Source organism: Excalfactoria chinensis, chromosome 4 (genome assembly GCF_039878825.1).
Source record: "Excalfactoria chinensis isolate bCotChi1 chromosome 4, bCotChi1.hap2, whole genome shotgun sequence".
Taxonomy (NCBI): domain Eukaryota; kingdom Metazoa; phylum Chordata; class Aves; order Galliformes; family Phasianidae; genus Excalfactoria; species Excalfactoria chinensis.
Genome location: NC_092828.1, coordinates 71,344,465 through 71,358,590, shown reverse-complemented (window position 1 = coordinate 71,358,590; position 14,126 = coordinate 71,344,465). Strand labels below are relative to the sequence as shown.

Here is a 14,126-nt window from a genome sequence, read left to right as displayed (position 1 = left end):
TCTGTATTTTCTGCTCCTAGCCAAGATAGGCTAATGTGGGGTAAGAACTACTGAATTATTCATTTTCAGAAAATGTCACATTATGATGCTTGTGTCTCATTTATTTCTCTCATTGGAACCTCATTCCACCTTCACAGGCTACAAATGCTCTAGCAATATGTCATAGTGATTCCAAAGAATATGTGTAGTGTTGGTGTGAATTTGAGGTAGCAAAGTAGAAAACTGTACACTGAATCCCATATTCTTCTGTGCAACAAAATCTTTTTTTAAGTCAGCAGCAATCCATAATGCAAATATGACATTTTTTATATTGTCTGTCACTGTAAATCACATGCCATTCCTTACCTTTTGAACTGTAATCTTGTATCCTCCTTTTTTTTTACTTATAACAACAAAACATGGAAAACAGGATTAAAACGTTTCTTAGAGATAATTTGAACTATCAAGCAGAGAAATGTCATTACTTCTTTAATTATGTACATGAAAAAAAAAGTTGCTATGGAGTTCCAGCAGGCAATTTCTTAGCAATTCACCATGGAGACAGTTACTTGCGATCTCTCAGAGCTCTGTCCTTTAAGAAAAATATATCCTTATGCAATTCAAATTATTTTACAATCTTTAAAGTCTCATTTTAGAAATCACTGATGTATTAATTAATCATTTATCTGAGTTTGTTCTAGCAAAAGCCCATATGTGGTAGAGATGTTTCTAACTTCTTTCAGTGTATTTGATAAACCAGTCAATCAGTAACAAGAAAGATATCAATACTTACCAAGGACTAGAGTTGCTTACAGCTTTACTATTTTGTTTTCTTGCCCATATACCATAATTTTACAGATAAAATGACTTTTGGAATAGATAAAGATGATAGTTTTTTACTATATCTATTAATATAATAGTATGTGTTCTTACTAATATTAGAAAGATCATGTGAGTACTTTTTTTTATGTATTTTGCTGGCATCAGGAAGGTGATAAATGATTGAATATGTACTGTTTTCTGCATATCTTACTTAGACTCCCACAAAAGTATTCATATCCTGTTCTTTCTGTCATTTAACTAGTTAATATTTTCCAGCACAACTGAAGCCCAAGGCATCAAATTGTAGGTTCTCAGTCTATCTCGATGCTATTGGGGTTGAATGCTGCCTTGTTTAATAGGAAATCTGCCCTAAATTGTCCTTCTCTTAAGCTGGCAGTGAACAGCAACGCTAGAAATATCATATCATTAGAGAAACTCGAATTGTTTTAGGCACAAGAGCTCAAAGGTCCCTCCTAACCACTGGTGTGGTTCTTCGCAGGCCTACAGCAAGGTGGTAAATTCAAGGCCTTCTGCTGGAATTGCTGAGCATTTGTGCACATCTAAGCCTCTCTGTACTCTAGAGCTGGGGCACTGAAGCAGAGCACTATGGTGTTTCCTTTATTCCTTGACAGTATGTGATCTCTGAATAGCTGCTGTCCAAGTTTAACTTTATTTAAGACCACACAGAGCAGCTTAATGTCTTTCACTGATAACTTGTTCCTGTTTGCAGTCAAGGAAAAGAATATGTAACTTCAGAATTAATGTTCTTATACTTTCTCTTTGAATGCAGCAAACTCTACTGCAACTACTCCCTCAATTCCCAGAGAATTTATTCTTGAATTTATTCTCTTGGATAGTAACTGTTATGTAGCTCTACACTGGCATGGTATAATGAAGTTCTGCCTCCAGAGATTTAGATAAAACTATTTTAGTAGACTGATCTCATCCTAATCCTTCTTACACATTCTTCCAAGTCTTAAAACTACAATTGCTGTAATCTCACAATACTGTAGGTTTAGTGCTTTTTCTTTAAAAAAAAAAAAAAAAAATGTTTAATTTGAACTCAAGTAGCTCACTACTTGAAATAATAGATGCTACAGGTCAGGGAGTGTGTGGGTAGGAAAGGGTGAACTGTGGTAACCTAACACTGCCTTTGCAGTACTATCCTTCATGGTACACATGTTAAATTCAGCTGAAAAATCTAAAGAGGTATCAAATGTAGAAAAAACCTTTATGAAAACAAACGAAACCAGCATGTGTAAGCTCTTAATTTAATTACTGCAGATTTATTTTGATTTGTATCTGAAACACAGCAGGCAGAAGAGAGAAATTGTTTGCTAGAATAAAAATAGATCATTCCAATGCACAGTATTTTCCATTAAGCGCTCTGTAGGTTTATAAGCTGGAAAGCTCCTGTATTTTCTACTCCATCATATAAGGTTTTACATTTTATTTTCAACATGCAACAAATTTCAGGATAGATATATTGGTTATTTTGATAGAAGAGGTGCTTGTTCCTTATAAGGGCAAGAAGGAAAAGGCCAGCAACTGAAGTCCATCCACGTCAGATCATTCTCCCTGACATTTCCAAAACCCCCTTGGAGGGGTTTGTTATCCTACACAGCAATGTCAGCAGGGCTTTCAACTGCATAGATCCAGGCTCATGACACTCACTCAGGCTCTTCGTTTACATTACTGGAATGTACAAAACTTGCAGTTCCCCCACTGAATCTGTCCAGTGGATCTCTGTATGCATGCAGGCTATCTGAATAAAGTGGAATGGAGAACTTCAAGACTTTACCAGAGTTCAAGCAACAAGACCTGGTCGTTAGCATGCTGCTACATGTTACTCAGTGCTCTGCCACCCCCAGCTTTGTCCTGGGACAATACTGCATTTGTCACCTACTCACAGCGCTTGGAGAATCTACCAGAAATCTGGTGGCATGAGAACTGCTGGGGGCCTTCAGCTGGTAGAGGGCAGAAATGAACTTCTAGAGTAAGGAAAGGTTGCTTGCCAGTAGAAGTTGTTCTTTGAGTACTCGACAGATCCAAATTTCGTTCCCTTTTCCTTCTTTTTCTTTTAAGTGCAGTTAGCATTTCCTATCCAGGAACAATGGACTGGAAAAACTCATTGATGTAGAAGGCATGTGTTTGTCCTGTTAGAAAGAGTGGAGCAAAGGTAATTTCATTGCAAATCAAAGATTCCAGATAAGTAACTGCAGCCTTTTGTGGTGCCTGCAATGCATCAGGTATGTATCAGGCTTGACAACTGTGCATTGAAGTAGGAGAATTCCAATTCATGTATAAACAGCTATAGCCAATAATACTGCATGGACATTTTAGAAGCAATTTGGAAATGGAAATACAGAGAGATCAGGGGAAAAGATTGAATTATAATTCAATGATCCCATATTTATAAATTATCTAGTATCTATAATACTTGAAAATAGGATTTATTTATTTTAATAATTCATGGAAAGTTCACAGAAGGTAATTTATTAATAATACAGTGTCATCAATATGGATTTGCTCAATTCCTATTCTGTTGAGCTTACCGGTCTGTTTTATTACAGCAGCAAGGAACTCTTGTTTTAAGGAACTGTGAAAATATGCCTATTACCTTGTTTTCAAAATGAAATGTAGAGATGTTGGCAGAATGCAAAGCTTCAGTTTGAGGTCAGGAGTAACTACAAACACAGAATTAAGAATACACTCCAGCTTAGATGAACGCTAAGGGTCACTACGCAGAAAAATACTTGAAATAAGCATGTGCTTACATTTGAGTCACATCACTAAAATCAGTGGAATTACTCTTATACTTACTGGTATAATTATACAATTAAGACACTTAAGTATTCTGTTGATTCAGAGATATTTGAGTTCTCTTTAGAGACAAAGCCTATTGCATCAGAAATATGCCATTTGCAGCCTACTTACCAAACTTGTCAATATTCCATCAATAACTCCAGCTGTTTCCTTTACAAACTAGCATTGTCCGTACAGAATATTGGTTTACTAATTATAGTCTTTCAACAGTAACATTTAGTAGGATGGAGGTAATTGTTTATATGCATTCCGTATTTTTTGTTTAAAAAAATCCTTCCCCAAATAAGTTTCTCAAGTCACTCTACTCAAATACTGCATCTGAAACCATTTGTTTTGGAACATCAAATCTGGATACTTTCACAACGAAAAGCCACTATGTCTGATTAGTATTATTGCTGAAAAGGCTGGAATTGTGTTCTTAGGAAAGCAGGACTGTTAATTCCCCTGAGAATATTTGAAACAAATATGCACCAAATAAGTAATTCTGTCTGCTGGTTTCTTTTAAGCACTCTAACAAGTGAAAAATTGATTAAAGAAATAAAACCAGTAGTATGGTTTGATTGGGTCCATATCCAGAGCTGCATGCTGTTGCAGCACAGGTGATTTTTCATTAGTCTGCTGCCAGGGATGATGCCAGGCATACTGCTGGCCAGCAGTTTGTACTGATTGTATATGTGTACAGTTCACCTGCTCCTGCATTTTTTGGAAAAGCAGATGGAACAATTCTACTATATACAAATACCTAGTACTAGTACTAGGTACTAGTGCTGAGACTAGAAGCAACAGGCACAAACTGAAACAGAGGACATTCCCAAGGAACTCCAGTAAGCAATTCTGTACTGCGTGGGTGATGCAGCAGTGGCACAGGTTTCTCAGAGAGACTGTGCTGTTCCCCTTCTGAGAGGTGGTCAGAAGCTTCTGTATATAATACTTTGCACCCTGCTCTGGGTGGCATTGCTGGAGCAGGAATTGGAGCAGACCAGGTGGAGTGAGAGGTCCTTTCCAATTTCTACCATTGCATGATCCTATATGATATTTAATTTACAGATCTGGCATGCAAACTTAAAATATAAAATGTTTTTTACTCTATGATCAATCACCTTATATTGTTTTTAGGTTCATGTGCATTAAGTTCAAACCACAAAAGCAGCAGCATGGTGCTGAGTATAGAAGATCATCCTCAGACTGTGAATTGGAGGAAAGGAAAGGAGTTTATTCTAGAAATCTTTCTAGCAAAGTGTTACTGATCTTCAGACATTTGTATTTTTATTTTTTCCCTTACCAATTGTCAGCCAATGAACAAGAACATATTGTATTGCAACTTTCTTTGTGATTCATTCCTCATAAAGCAATCTGTTCTCTTAGTGGCACTTGTTATAATCAAGGTTTTCTCCTTGCATTAGAAGCATTGGCTCAATCACTTCAGTATGTATAATCATTTACTTTTTTGCAGTACGCTAGTGAGTAGGTGCTTATATATGTCTGTCAAAGGGTTTAGTGTTGCTTTGTAATTTCAGTGAGAGCAGTAATGGTTGAAATGTGATCACTTTTTTTTCCTTTTTTTTCCTTTTTTTTTTTTTTGAATAAAAAAAGTGACATGTGCCCCACAGTAAAAGAAGAGAGTAAAAAGGATGGAAATTTCCAAACTCCATTTATTTTTGTATTATTGAAACATTCAAGAATACAAGGCAAAGCTTCTTCAGAATCAATCATTTCATAATGTATCTGCAGAGACAGTAGACTTGCGTTACCCTGAAAAGAATGTGGAAAAGGCTAATTTGGTATAACAGTGTATGTATTTGCAGAGTGCAGCACAAAAATCCTCACTCTAACAAATGAAATGGAGAAGGGAGATGGAGGTTGCATATAGATATAATATTCTTTATTGATAAGGTATTGTTTTCCCTCCTTCTGCCTGAATTAAACAGAGATAAAGACAGACGAGATGCAATACAACATTAGTTAGATAGTAGTTATGTGTTTGAATGCAGAAAGGTAATTTTTGATGTATTAGGGGAAAAAAATAAACTTGAGAACGGCTCCAGAAATGAATCAGTTGTTTTGTGTAAGTTGTGCCTGTTCTCCAGTGCTTGGAGACCATACTGCCAGGCTACTTGAAAACCGAAAAGGAAAGGCGAGAAGAGAATAGAAAGTGACATTTCAAAAGGAAATGTGTGGCTTCATATCTTGTTCTCAGAATTGGTCGTCTCATGCAGGAGGAAGTTTTTCATATGGAGGGTGGTGACGCACTGGAACAGGTTGTCCAAGGAGGTTGTGGATGCCCCATCCCTGGAGGCATTCAAGGCCAGGCTAGATGTGGCTCTGGGCAGCCTGGTCTGGTGGTTGGGGACCCTGCATATAGCAGGGGGGTTGAAACTAGATTATCACTGTGATGCTTTTCAGCCCCAGCCATTTGATGAGTCTATGTTATCCTTGAACTTTTCTGTTACCTATTTCCTGATTTCCATCAATGGCGGCACTGTATTGTTTTTGTTTGTTTGTTTTACTCTTCCAGACTTTTCGTACTACCTGCTTTTCCTTCCTATACATTTTTCAAATAAGCTTTTCAATTTTCATGCTATGCTAAAGGTGAATTCTGTCTTTTCTTTGTTCTTCTCCTGTCTTTCACCTTGCTTGACAATTATTTAGTAGAGATCTGATGAGAAATCTTCCATTCCCACAACTCCCAACGTTATTATTTTTTCTCTTTAAATTATTTTGCAACATCACAGAATTTTGCTGCATCAGATTCCAGCAGTTAAAGTATCTTGCAAAGTCCTGATATCACTCATCTTTATCTCTTAGCTCATTTAATCTACCCTTCTTACTCTTTGCTTATTTTCTCCAATTAGGTTTTCATCTTTGAGGCTTTGCTTCTTTTCTCATAGAGTTCCATATTTCTTCAACAGCATTCTCTTTTATCATCTTCTGTTTCTTCACTCTGGAATATTCCTCATAATCATCACAGTCCTCCTTACACGTTCAGATACTCTTATCTATTCAGACTATTGGATGATAAGCTGGTTCTGAAAGAGACGTACTTCCTACTTCCACAGGGCTGCGTCTGCCCCACTTTTCATAGCTGAGAGCAGGACATGAAGGCAGTGTCCAGGGCAGCCCATGCAGAAGGACACAGTGCCACTGCTTGGGGCTTCTCTGCCCCATCAGCTCTAAGCAGTCACTGCTTTATCCACATGCAAACAGCTTCAAGCTATTGCTCAGATGGTGACTACTGCTCATGCTGTTTGTAATATTTGGGTTGTGATTATTGATGCTGTTAGGATATAATTTCTTAATACTGATGTTGCTGTTGTACGGCATAGTGACTCATCAAATCGCATTCCTAGTCTTTTACATTCCTTTTAGAAAAGAAAGAATATCTTTGAGTATACATTTAATTTTTGGTGCAGCATGGGTCATTATGTTGTGTAACTACCTTCAGAAAATGGTTATTATATAGAGCCTGATGGGGTTTCTCCTTGGAAGGTTAGTGAATGCATTTTGTCCCTTCAGAGACATGCCTGCTCATGCAGGGCAGTTCTGGGCTGGGAGAGCTCAGTGAAACCTGCCCTTTCACGGCACCAAGGGGCCTCTTTGTTAGTGGGTGATTAGTGTTGATTAGCAGGGTGATGACAACCCTAATTAGACTCTGAGGGAACCTGGGGAGCAAAACTTTGCAGCTGGGTTACAAGGCTGGACTAATTAGAAGGGCACTGCAGCGCATTAGGACGATACTCTGCTGTCTGGGTAAAAATGGCTGCTTGCTGCTGTAGCTCCTGACTTGTGTGGTTTTTAATGAAGATGTTCTTAATGAGGAACAAAATTTTCCTCCTGTAGGGATTTCCTTGGTTTTGGGAGGAGAAGGACAGCATATGTCAGAAGATGCAGCCAACCCTGCCCGGTAGGCTCCCTTTGTTATCTACACTGCATGGTTATCTGGGTGATGCAAAGGCCAGGGTATCCAATTACTAATGAGCCTGAGACAGTTATCACTACTTTTTAAAACTGCATAAAGCTTTTAATAATGCTGTGAGAAAATAATCTTTTTTTTTTTTTTTTTTTTTTTTGTTTTTTGTTTTTGAGGTATGTATTGAGGATATTCTGCTTTGTGTAATTCATTTCTGTGTAGTTTCTAAGAAAGTTAATGAAGTTATAGAGTAATTAAACCACATCTCTTGCAGCTTTGTTGGCTTCCTGTATATACGAAACAGGCATTGGTGTACTAGATGTTATCTCTTATAGAAGAGGTGCAGAATATTTTAATAGCCATTGTGCAGTTATATTTTGAGTTTCACAACTAGTGGGATTTATCAATTTGCTTTGTTTTCATTTACGTCTAGTTTGGCTTATATAAATCTACACAATGTAGTGGTTTAATTGCCAACAGAATCCAGGCTGAAAGCCAGCTTTTAAGGAGTACTAGTCTAATGCCAAAGTAATGTAGTGTCTGAATCTGGTGGGAGGAGAGGAGGATGCGGGAAGGAGTGTATGGGCTGTGGCTATAAATTACTGTGTTCTGTGTCTGTCTATTGGAACATCATGCTGTAACTGCAAAAATCAGACGAAAACTATTTTCTAGATTATTGTGATTTTATTTATTTATTTTATTTAATGTCACTCACATCGTAGATGAAGAATTTGTCCATTCCAAGCTTTAGATAAAAATAAGCATACATGGAATGGGTTAGAAAGGATTTTTAAGAAAGCAAATCTAGCCCTCAGCTGCAGGTAATATCGTCTCCTCGATGATTTCAGAAGCTGACCTTCTTCTCAGTTTTCTGCTGCAGTACTTTTTCACTGAAACACTTCTTTCCTGAGGAATTGTTTTTTTTCTTCTGTGATGAAGCATTTCTGCCATTGCAGAGCAGTTTTTTTTGTGTAGAGTTCTATTAGTAGACAGCTGAAAAGATCACTAAAGTACAGTACCAGGGGATGGCTCCTGTGCCATGTCAGAAACAGTTAGTATGGATATGCTTATCTTGATAAACTTAATTATTTCATGTAGTATAATGATCAGACTTTTGTGCACTTTAGGAAATCAACTGTATCAATATATATGATGTATATATTGATGTATTGAAATAATCATGTGTTATATATCTGATGTTAAGCAAGAAGGCGTTCACAGTTGGAGAACAAAATGCATTAAATAGTCACAAAATACGGAAGGTTTTATTTCTAAAACGTTTTACAGCAGTGATATACTCCTCCTACGTCTCTCTAGCTATACCTGCACCCTCTGCTCTCTTTTCTTCTTTGAAGTGCCTCTATATCAACACGCGCAGCACGGAGAATAAACAGGAACAATTAGGGGTCTGTGTGTGGTTGGAGGGCTACATGTCACTGCAATTACAGAGACCTGGTGGTATAGTTCATGTGACAGGAATGCTGCCATGAATGGTTACATGCTTCTTAGGAAGAACCTGCCAGAAAGGCAAGGTTGTGGAGTTGCTTTTTATGTGAGAGTATAAATGGAATTTATCAAGCTCTGCCTCAGGATGAATGATGACTAAACAGAGAGCTAATGAGTGACAATTAAAGGGCGAGATAATATGGGTGACATCTTTGTGGGTGTTTACTACAGCCACATGATCAGTAGCCAAAGTTGAGGAAGCATTCTACAGACAGCTGAAAGGTGTTAAGGGGCCTGGAGCATCTTTTATATTGGGGAAAGGCTGAGACCTGGGGCAGTTTAGCCTGGGGAAGAGGAGGCTGAAAGGGCATCTTGTCAATGCCTATAAATACCTAATGGATGGGAGTCAAGTGTATGGGGCCAGGCTCTTTTTTGTGGTTCCCAGAGACAGACCTGTTCATTGCTTTAAGAATCCACTGAATTTAGTCATATTTCTGAATATTTCTTTACTCTTTCCTTGTAGTACAGTTGACTTCCTAATCTTTTATTTTTTTAAGGCCTGTTCAGTGTAATCTTCTGTACCACCGAAGCTGGAATATTTGACCCGGTTTTCATTCATGGAATGCTACCAAATTTGTAGTTATAAAGTAATCTAGGTAGTTCTATATTTTGAAATGTGCAATACTTATATTAATGTAACTTCAATATATTTTATTTTTCTCTCTTTTCCTAAAGTGTGTGCTCTGCTCCTATGGCTGGTGTGACAGAGAATTTCAACAGACTGAACAGTAGCAAACCAGTGCTTAAGTTTAATGTTCTCAAGAGATCTAAATAAGTTGGGCATTAAAGAATGTGAATCTTTCTTCCATCCATGTGCAAATAGCCACATTATTTTTGTCTGAAGTTGTTCTAGGCTTACCCTGAGGAAGAAATACAAACACATGGAATGTGTGATTTGCATCCTTTCCAAATTCATCACCTTTCTTAAAACACGGAGCTGAATTTAGTGCTCAGTTTAAACTGCTATTTCCATAATTGTTTAAAGTCTGACTGGCAAGGCACTAAACAAAAGCTATCATGTTCGTAAAGCAAAAATCATTTGCCGTAACAGCTTCTTGCAATTTTGTGATGCAGGGGGATGGGAAGGCTTTGAAACTTACTCAGTGAATCATTCCCAACATCTTGTGTTACGTAAATATTATTTTTAAGAGTGTGTAACTATGCTATTAGAGCCTTCTGTGATTTAGAGAGAGCTTTCAGAATACTAAAAAGTCATTATTTACTTTCGTACAGTCTATTAGTGCTGAACAATCCTCATGCAGGCTCTGCTGTGGCAGAGTTGATTGGTTCTCAGTGGACTTGTCTTGTTAATATGAGGAAAGAGGATGGCTCTTACTGGTATTTCTACTCCCATCCAGAACATGACTCCTCTAGACAGTATTGCATATGAACTTTCTCCCTGATATGGCAAAACAAATGTCCTTAGACTTCCACATTAATTAGTCACCTTTTCTTCATAGATGTCAGTGCTTCAACAGCTTACCAAACAAGAAGCCTGAGCCTTGCTGACTGAGACAGGACATCTTCCTTTCTCTCAGTGAAACTTCAGTGTCAGGAAGACGGGAATGCCTCTAAACTGGGCCAGGTTGGGAAGCTGTGTTGGGTCCCATTGTTTTACCCTTTCAGACTGCTTGTACATTATCCTGGAGCTAGCAGATATTTACATGATGAGACTGGATTGCTGTCTCCTAAAACATAGAGTGCTAAGTGCACTCTGCCTCATCATTATTTAAACGTCAGGGATGCTCTGATACAGGGCATGAATGTGAACTCTAGGAAAGCTTTTCTGCAGCAGTTCAAGCTCTGTACCTGGGAATGAATAAGTAGCAGTGCAGAGACTGTGTTTGTGTGCAGGTTCTTGCAGTTTTACTGCCAGTGGCTGTTTATTGAACTCTACATACACACGTAACTGCTATCTTTCAGCAGTGTTAGCTGAAATGGCAAGACAGTGCAGGTTGAACACTGTCAGATAACACTAGGCTCTCGTTAAGATTTAAATCATTAAAACTATAGTTTCACCTGTGTTTGATAAACTGAGATCCATTAAAAAAAAACCACTAAGACTCCTGTTAGTTTGACTGCACATTAGAAAGTAGCAAAAACAAAAGCCTCATTCCATCTCTGTTTAGATTACTGCAGTTATGAGGTGGTGGTAACTATTAGCTTCTTTTGGGTTTGGCTTATGAAAATTAACTGATGTGGATATCACCTCTGAAATTATACAGTGAGAAAGAGTTTGAGGAAGAAGTGGGCTGTTTTCATGTACTCCAGACTTGGAGAATCTTTGAAGAATGAGTTTGTGTTACATGAGCTTATCTGTGCCATAGGCATAGCCAAAATATTCTTCTACCAGTGTTGAGTTTGCTGACAAATACTGTTTTGGTTGGTCTAAAGATCCATCCTTATTCTTGTTTCATGTTTCCTTCACCCACTGTTTATGGGTTGTTTAAAATAATGTGAGTGTAATATAGTTTTGGAGGATAATTGGACAGATATACGTAACTGATGGTATGAGTTCGTGTGCTTCTTCAGTGTGACAGCCAAGTGAATGACCAGCTTTTCTAAGAGTGCATTATTTTGATGTGTCTGTAACTTTTAATGAATGAAATAAAACATGACGAGATAATTTTGGGCATAACAGTGGAAGAGAGATGTGAGTTTAGGTTTTGATCTGAATGATAAATGGGTCATTTTCCATCCAATTTTTCATGGTTTGAGTGAGAGTTATGTGGTTAAAAATGATTTCAACAAACAATGTAAAATTGGTGGTGGCCATTTATAATATGAACCACTAACAATTGAATAATAGCTAGTTTATTTTCTCCAGGGTATAGTATCTAGTTTATGAATGCACTTGTACTTCATAAATCATTCCCAAGAGCAAAAGGGAGAAAAATGAAAAATCCATTCTCCTTCAGCCCCCAGGGTTTTTATTTAATTTTTAATGAAATAGAGAGGATACTTCATCAATGGCAACAATAGAACATTTTCAGTGCTCATCTTTGAAAACAAACAGAAACAAATCTTAAGCTACTACTAAATATCCCCATCCCACAGCCCAAAACAAATAGGCAAAGGAGCTGCCTTGAGACATGAAACAGATTTTAAATTGAATAGATTTTTGAAGCATTTAAAGATTTGACAGTTACTTTACTTAGGTGTGAGATGTTCTTACCTAGCAGATAGTAGAATAAAGTCAGTGTTAAATGTTTATATGATTTTTAGATGGTGTAATGCTTCAGAGCACAAATGAATTAAGGCTGCATATTTTCTTTCTGTTTCTGGCTTATGTGACAATGGGAGATCTGGAATCAGAAAAGCTCTGCTTGAATATGACATTTGTCCTTTCATTATCTTAAATGGTGACTATAAATCTCTGTGTATGTCATAGGGCAATGTTATTTAAAATTCAAATAACAGAATTCTGCTGAGTGCAATAGTGTGACATGTTAGTGCTGTGTGAGCTCAAGAAAAGATTTTTCTCCTGTTGATTTAGGTGTCAGCTTTATCAGTCCAAGGCACAATGGCATCATGAGATAATCTAATTTTGCCTCATCTATTTCAGAGGTTATTGTATATTGCATTCTGTACCCTTGTATTTTATTTTTTGCACACTGACATTACTGAGCTTTGCCTTTATAGAAGCATCTGATTGTGATTTGAGGACATCACAAGAGGGGAAAAATAAAGGATGAGGTTTCGTGTGATGGGGGGGTGGAGGAAGGTGTAGAACATCATTCAAAGAATAATCATTCCTAAATTATGCAACATATTTCCAGGTTACGTTTATCCTTTTTGAGTTACTTCCTAGATTCTGCTTTGCAGCCAGATTTACACACTCTTCAGTGTTACTGATTTTCCTTTGATGAACAGTTCTAAGCTCAGACCAATTCTCAGTCATTTCTTTCATAAATTTCCATATTTTCACATTTTCCCAACGTTCTCAAATTGTGTGTTTGTGTGTGAATGCCAGGCATGGGTTCTGTTGTTTGGCATCTGCCGTGCCCTTTTGCATTGTAGTAGAATAAGTAAAAACATCATGGTTCTTTCAGAAAATAGGAAATCTTCCTAATAAGTTTTTAGCAGGGGAACTACTTTAGTCATTTAGTAATCATGTTATTGTTTTGCCTTCAGTGACGTTTGTTTATTGATGCAATTTCTTACTTTCGCTAGGAATTCTGGCAGTCCACGTAACAAACTCTTACCTAATATGAACAAAGGAAGTGTTCTCATTCTCAGACTAATAGGATATATTTATAAGAAACATTTTACTACAGCCATTACTAGACTTCAGTGCATCATCCAGATTGCAAACATTAAGTGTTTTTCAGGAGCTGTATTTCAAATAACTTCTAGAAAGCAGGTGAAGAATCTAGAAAATCTCTGCATTAAGCTTAATCATCAATATATATTACTGCATCTTAAAGCACCAATTTAAGAAGAATTGGGGTTCGATGTAAATTAATGATCAGTGTGAAATTCAGTCAAGACTAATGCTTATCTTTAGCACTATGCTGTCTCCTTTAAGAATTTCAGCAAATACTCCTTTGTTGTGTCTACACTGTCATACCTGAGACAACTATTCTGTAACATAAGAAAAGTTGCTGCTTTTCACTGTCTGAGGTATGGATTTTCAAGTTGCTGCTGTTTACCACAGATGGCAGTAGTATTACAAAGTTTTCCTTTTTGTTACTGGTACTAGAACATACTGGTGATCATTTAATTTCCTTTTCTAGTGTGCTTTCTGTAACATGCTGCTGTGTGTGGTATTACCATGGCACTTGTGCCAACAGTATGCAGAAGTTGCATATTCAATTGTAATACAGAGGACAGAGTATGGGAAAATAAAAGTATGGAGCAGCAGCTTGGAGAGCATTTGAAAACAAAATGCCATCCAACCTAGTTGTGTATCACCAGCAAAGTGAGTCTCTGCATAGCAAGCCTGAATGTTCTTTCCATCCATCAGCAGATGAAATTCTTCTAATAGTGTTTTTTCTCATGCACAGTAATTAGTTATTTTCCTGCCTTAGATGGCAGTTCAGCTAAATTTTTATTGCTTCATGTGCTCATGGCTCATTTATTGTTT

The 14,126-nt window shown here is 37.3% G+C and overlaps 1 protein-coding gene across 2 annotated transcripts in view; it reads left to right on the top strand.

Moving 5' to 3' along the window:
• TENM1 (teneurin transmembrane protein 1) overlaps positions 1-14,126 on the top strand; it is an 813,967-nt gene that overhangs the window by 337,114 nt on the left and 462,727 nt on the right. Inside the window, exon 2 of one of the 2 annotated variants that reach the window (XM_072336859.1) lies at positions 7,465-7,528. The exons of the other annotated variant lie outside the window; for it this stretch is intronic. The gene's annotated coding sequence lies outside the window, so the exon portion shown is untranslated. The remainder of the gene's footprint in view (positions 1-7,464; positions 7,529-14,126) is intronic. 2 annotated transcript variants of the gene reach the window in all.